At 43.1% G+C, this 6,097-nt stretch overlaps 1 protein-coding gene across 1 annotated transcript in view; it reads right to left on the reverse strand.

Moving 5' to 3' along the window:
* The window catches only part of LOC100563670 (uncharacterized), a 31,427-nt gene extending 28,800 nt beyond the window's left edge, over window positions 1-2,627 (reverse strand). Inside the window, exon 1 of the mRNA XM_008113174.3 lies at window positions 2,519-2,627. The gene's annotated coding sequence lies outside the window, so the exon portion shown is untranslated. The remainder of the gene's footprint in view (window positions 1-2,518) is intronic.
* Between the last annotated feature and the right edge of the window lie 3,470 nt (window positions 2,628-6,097).

Consider the following 6,097-nt stretch of genomic DNA (forward strand, 5'->3'; position numbering starts at 1 on the left):
GTCACAATGCTTTCATTCATCACGAGTGTTCTGGATTTACACAATTTGACTGTTGAATTTCTCATTATGGTGTTGGGTGGTAGCCAATGACATAACAAGGTTCTTTTAAAAATAGCAACTGCAATAGAGGTCCTTTAAATAGGGAGGGGCAAAATGAGGATCACAAACAGACCAATATCAAAATTAGAGTGAAGTTAACAAAGTACATTTAATCAGTCATCATGCCACCTTGAAGAACCTCCCTGTAGAAGTTAAAGACGATGTAAAGAGTAGATTTTTAAAAATTAAACCTAGTAGGTGAGAAGCCAGAAGAATTTGGGACTGAAATCAGAGTTTTGGTCAGGGAAGATACTCTCTTAAATCAACAAGATGATATATTGAATTCTTTGAACATTTAAGAAGAGGTGAGAAGCAAAGGTAAAAGATGACAGAATCCCAAACACAACTGTTCCGTGACATGCACATAGGACAAAAAAACAAAACAAAACAGGAAGACATCTAAAACGTAGAACAAGAAACCTCTTCCACAAGATCCAAGAAATCAAAGGGAAATTCGACCCAAAAGTTGGGATGACCAACCAGAAAATATACTCTATGATCAATTCATTTGAAATGTGATGCTAGAGGAGAGTTCTACGGATACTATGAGTTGACAAAAAGACAAAAAATGGGCACTAGAACAAATTATGACTGAAGTCTGGCTAAAAGCCAGGATGACCAAGCTGAGGCTATAGTACTTTGGCCATGTCATGAGACAACATGACTCATTAAAATAAGAATTTGAAGTGAGATGAAATATTAAAAGAATAAAGTTACATTACAGATGGATTAGCTCGAGCAAGGAAACTACAGACCTGATTTTCCAGGACCTGAGTAGCAGCTGATAACAAGCTTGCCATTTTTCTGGAAGCTGACTTAATAGCAATTAACAACATCTATGAAATAGTACAGGCCTCTGACTATTCTTCAAATCCACACATTAATTTTAATTAAAACTAACATTCAAGCAGAGCCCGAAAAGTTACTTTGCAGTTGACTAGATATAATGACGTGCTGAAGATATCTCTTAACCACACATGCCACAACATCTTCCTGTTATTGATGTGTTGTGGGTGGCTTCAGCATGTTGTTACATTGTATAACTTTCCACACCTGGCAAATTGACATCTTAAATATCAAATAAGCTTCCAGAAGGTCAAGCACATACTAAGTGAGCTTCTTTCTACCACTACTACCTGGTTGAACAACTATCACATCCCGAGATGTTTCTGAACAGTTCAGAAGCTGGAAATATAGACTGGGATCATGCATGAGACATATAGGCTTGATATTGTGCTTATGACATGTCTCCTGGGTCTATTATACACTGCCATATAATACAGATCTGACCCCTAAACCAACCTTAAAATCTAAATAGCTGTATGTTGGGATAGAGTTTTATTAAACCAATAAGGAGGGATGATGTATCAGTTGGGATTAGTTGTGCACCAGCCAGAAACTGAGACCCTAAGACCCTAATCTGAATTTTATATGGCAATGCAGAAGGGGCCTAAGAGACTGGATCTGAAGTCAATGCTATATTGCACTTTGTCCATTTCAACTGTGAAATTACCTTCCCCATTTCGGCACATGTTGCACTTTGCCTGGGTTCTATGAATTAGTCTCCAGTGTTAATATTGTATGTTTTATGTTGATTTTAACGATTGTTTTTACTGTAATTGATGTTTTTATTGGATAACTGTTTTATTGCTGTGTTTTGATATTTGATTGTTTTATCGGGCAAGGCCCCATGTAAGCCGCCCCGAGTCCCTTCGGGGAGATGGGGCGGGGTATAAAAATAAAGTTATTATTATTATTATTATATTATTAAGTCAGATTATCTGCTTTGAACTGGATTGTATGAGTTTACAGTTCAACGTAAATAATATGGATTTTATATGGCAGTGTAGAAGGGGCCTATGAGACTGGATCTGAAGACAGATTACCTGCTTTTAACTGGATTATAAGAGTCTACACTGCCAGATAATCTGGGATAAAATAATCTGGGATCAGATCTTGGGATATAGGGCAGTGTAGTTTTTTTAAAAAAAAAATCGGAAGATCATAAGAACATTTCCAGAAGTGAGAGTCACTTAGGGTTGGGTTTATTGTCAAAGTGTCTCCTTGCCATTACCAAGCTTTAATCCATTCCCCAAACATTCAACGTATTTATAGGTTTTGGAAATAACTCCGCAGCGACCCATAGCTCCTCTAGAAAAGCAATGGGGGGGGGGGGATGAGATCAGCATCCAAACCCCTTTAAGACGAAACGGAAACCCTTTTGTTTACCAGAAGCGATGCAATTCGGGACCCCTCCCTACTTTTCCTGGCAAAGAAGGGAATCTCGAGGAGCCACTAAACAGGCTTTTTTCCCTTCTTACAGGGAAGCTGGACGGGGGGAAGTTGCCAGGGGCTTGGATCGGAAAGGAAGGGGAATCGGTTTGGGGGGTGAAAGACAAGAGAAGAAACAAAGTCGTACCTGCGAGGAGGTTGGCCCCAGCAACGGAAAGCAGCCAAGAAACGAAAGCGAAACAACCCTCCCCAGCCCCCGCCCTCCTTGCAAAAGGAAAGGGCAAGCCTACCCAAACTGCAGCCTACCAGATGATAACACTAGGGAACAAAATGTGCAAAAAAATGTTCCTGATTTGAAAGTGTAATTTCCTGTTTAATTGTGAGGTATTTATCCTGTCAGAAGTATTTGTAAACACAAACAAAGTTTAAAAACTTGGCATTATATTAAATATCCTTTGACCAGTAGCTGGCCACTTGGAGTGCCTCCGGTGTTGCTGTAAGAAGGTCCTCCATTGTGCATGTGGCAGGGCTCTGGCTGCATTGAAATAGGTGGTCTGTGGTTTGCTCTTCTCCACACTCACGTCACGGACTCCACTTTGTAGTCCCATTTCCTAAGGTTGGCTCTGCATCTCGTAGTTTGTTCAGCGCCTTCCAAGTCACCCAGTCTTCTGTGTGCCCAAAAGGGAGTCTCTCATCTGGTGTTAGCTCAACTCAGTGTTAGAATCTCCATGAGCAGAGTCTATTTTCCTTGATACTATTATGCACAATGTGAGTTATTACTCATATTTGCTGATCACTTTATCACCTGAAGAAGGGGGGTCTGCTTCCCAAAACAGGATAGTGTTCCCTCACTTATTGTGGGTGTTACGTTCCAGGACTACCTGTGAAAAGTGAAAATCTACAAAGTAGGGACGCTATGTTTCTTTTAATATTTTTATATTTTATATTATTTTAGCAGTTACTGTATATTTACACTATTTTAAGTCTTTATAAACCCTGTGCTCGTGCCTCTATCCTCAAAAAGCGAATCGTGAAGTAGCGAGGGAACATTGTACTTCAGTGGTTCCCAAACTTATTTGGCCTACCGCCCCCTTTCCAGAAAAAATATGACTCAGCGCCCCCTGGAAAGGGGGGCGTGGCTTAGAGGGGTGGGCATGGCTCCTGCCCAAGAGGGCGGGGCTGAGGCTCTCCTAGTCCAAGATGCAGGGCTGGAAGGGGGCGGGGTGGGCAGGACCACAAATGGGTGGCCAGGACTGGGATGGGTGGAGTTATGAGCTCTGAGGCAGGGCTGAGCCTCTATCCCTGTCCTGCGGCGCCTGCCAGGACACAGGGGGCAGGGTTAGAGGAGGGGGTGGAGCCTCTTCCCAAGTACCTGACAGGGCTGAACCTCTATACCCCGCCCCTGTGTTCTAACAAGTGCCTTAGAGGCTCAGCCCTGTCTCGTGCTCTTGAGAAGAAGCCCCGCCCCAGTCCCGCCCTTTAGTCCTAAAAGGCCTCTCAGGAGAGGTATAGAGGCTCAGCCCTGTCTCGTGCTCTTGGGAAGAGGCCCTGCCCCCACCCCTAGCCCTGCCCTTTAGTCCCAAAAACCCTCTCAGGAGAGGTCAGGCCTGTAGCGAGGGGGCGGTTTTAGGGGTTCAAACCCCCCCCCCCGAAATTTTTCAGGTTATAAAAAAAACCTGGTTTACTCATGAATTTTAACTGGTTAACCAAATCCCCATGCTAAGTCTATGAGATGCAAAACATTAAGAGTCCCTCCAGGCACTATTTCAAGCAGATATTGACAGGTTTGTAGCAGGGAGAGGTGTGTGCTAGGGGTTCAAACCCCCCCCCCCCCGAAATTTTCAAAACCCCTCCCGAATTTTTTTTCTGGCTACAGCCCTGGGAGAGGTATAGAGGCTCAGTCCTGTCTCAGGCTCTTGGAAAGAGGCCCCGCCCCCTTCCCTAGCTCCGCCCTCTTGTGTCTACAAGCGCCTCAGGAGAGGTATAGATTCTCAGCCTTGCCTTGGGCTCTTGGGAAGAAGCCACGCCCACCCCTCTAACTCCACCCCATGTGTCCTAACAGGCACCTCAGGGGCTCAGCCCTGTCTCTGGCACTTGGGAAGTAGCCCCGCCCCTTCCTGGCCCCGCCCCTGTGTCCTAATAGGTGCCTCAGGAGAGAGGTAGAGGTTCATCCCTGTCTCGCGCTCATGGAAGCGGAATACATAAGTCAATTTTTCTAAATCTTTTCTTTCTTTTATGCTTTCATCGGCCCCAAATGCTCCTGTGGCCATCACCACCCCCTGGATTGCTGCAGTGCCCACCAGGGGGCGGTAGCACCCACTTTGGGAATCACTGCTGTACTAGAAAACCCGGGCATCCCTGTAGCACCAATACTGGACCTACAACTGGATTTTTTCACTCCTTTTATTGGAGGATTTTAATCCTACATGTACCTTTACAGCCCTTTTGAATAATGAAAGACCTCTTTTGCTAAGACTTTTTGTTCTGAGAGCTGTGCTCCGTTTTTATTCTGTCCATTCCGCATAGTAGCTTCCTGACTAACTGCCAGTTCACTCCCTTTTGAAATATTTTTTTTTAAATCAGATTTGGACTCCTGAAGCTTTCATACATTGGGAATGATATTAGACCGAGATAATTTGCATTTGAGAGCAGTTGATCCATTTCTGTTGTATTTTTCATTACATTGTACTGAACTTTGTATTGGGGATTATGGTGTTACTATACGCCATATAGTCATTATAGTTCTCCTACTGACCAGGAGGGAGTCTCTCATCCAGTGTCAGCCACTGATTGAGATTCTGGGTTTTAGCCTGCCACTTTTGAACTCTAGCTTGCTGAGGTGTTCCTGCAGGAATATCTGTAGATCTTAGAAAACTATTTTAAATCTGGCAAAAGGGGTCAATGGAACAAAAAAGGTCAAGAATCCCCACTCTAGAACATATTTAAATTTGTGCAATTAAAATTTCAGGGTTCTCCAAGTCAAGCTTGGGTAGTTGTTAAAATCAATAGGGCAGTTTTGCCTCTAGGAATAGAAGGACATTTTCATTCTGTTTTGGAGCAATTATAGGTCTAGAAGAAGCATTTTAATAGCAAGCAAGCAGAACACATTTCCTGTTTATTTCCTCCTTCAATTAAAAAGCCTCTCCTGGGACTAAATTTGTCTTAGCAAGTTCAAAATGTGGGGGATTTGCCCCAATGTCTTGATCATTTCTGAAAACGTTATTTTTGATCCCTTAAGAGCCCATGCTGGAAAAATGCCGATACTTACTAGAGTTCATTTTAGAGGAAAAAAACAATTTTGATCCTTGTGGTATTTTTGGAGGCCACAAAAATGGTCCTGGGGACTCCATGTGGCATTTTGGCTCTCTTTTATGGGATATTTCTTGCAAATTGAGTGCCACACTTGCAGGTTCTGTGACACTGGCAAGTCACACAGCAGAAATTGGTATGGGTTTCCATGCATACACATACACTCATTCTCTTGGAGGTAATGGACTCATACATAATGAATTGCATATCAGCAAATAGCATAGCTTTAATTCTTCTTGACCTTCTCATCTTTCTGTGCAAAAAGCAAACAATGGGCAATCGGAATCATGCAAATGCTAAGCAACGGAGTAGAGAAAACATACACTTCAAAGTGATATGAGATTGCTCAGATTTCAAGAGAAGGGGAGTTAAGCTACAACACTTCTTTATCACTTGAGGTAGAAGAAACAGAGATCCTTCAAAACCCTTCACTTGGCTTCTTCACACCCTCTGAGAT

The sequence above is a fragment of the Anolis carolinensis genome, chromosome 6 (genome assembly GCF_035594765.1).
Source record: "Anolis carolinensis isolate JA03-04 chromosome 6, rAnoCar3.1.pri, whole genome shotgun sequence".
Taxonomy (NCBI): Eukaryota; Metazoa; Chordata; class Lepidosauria; order Squamata; family Dactyloidae; genus Anolis; species Anolis carolinensis.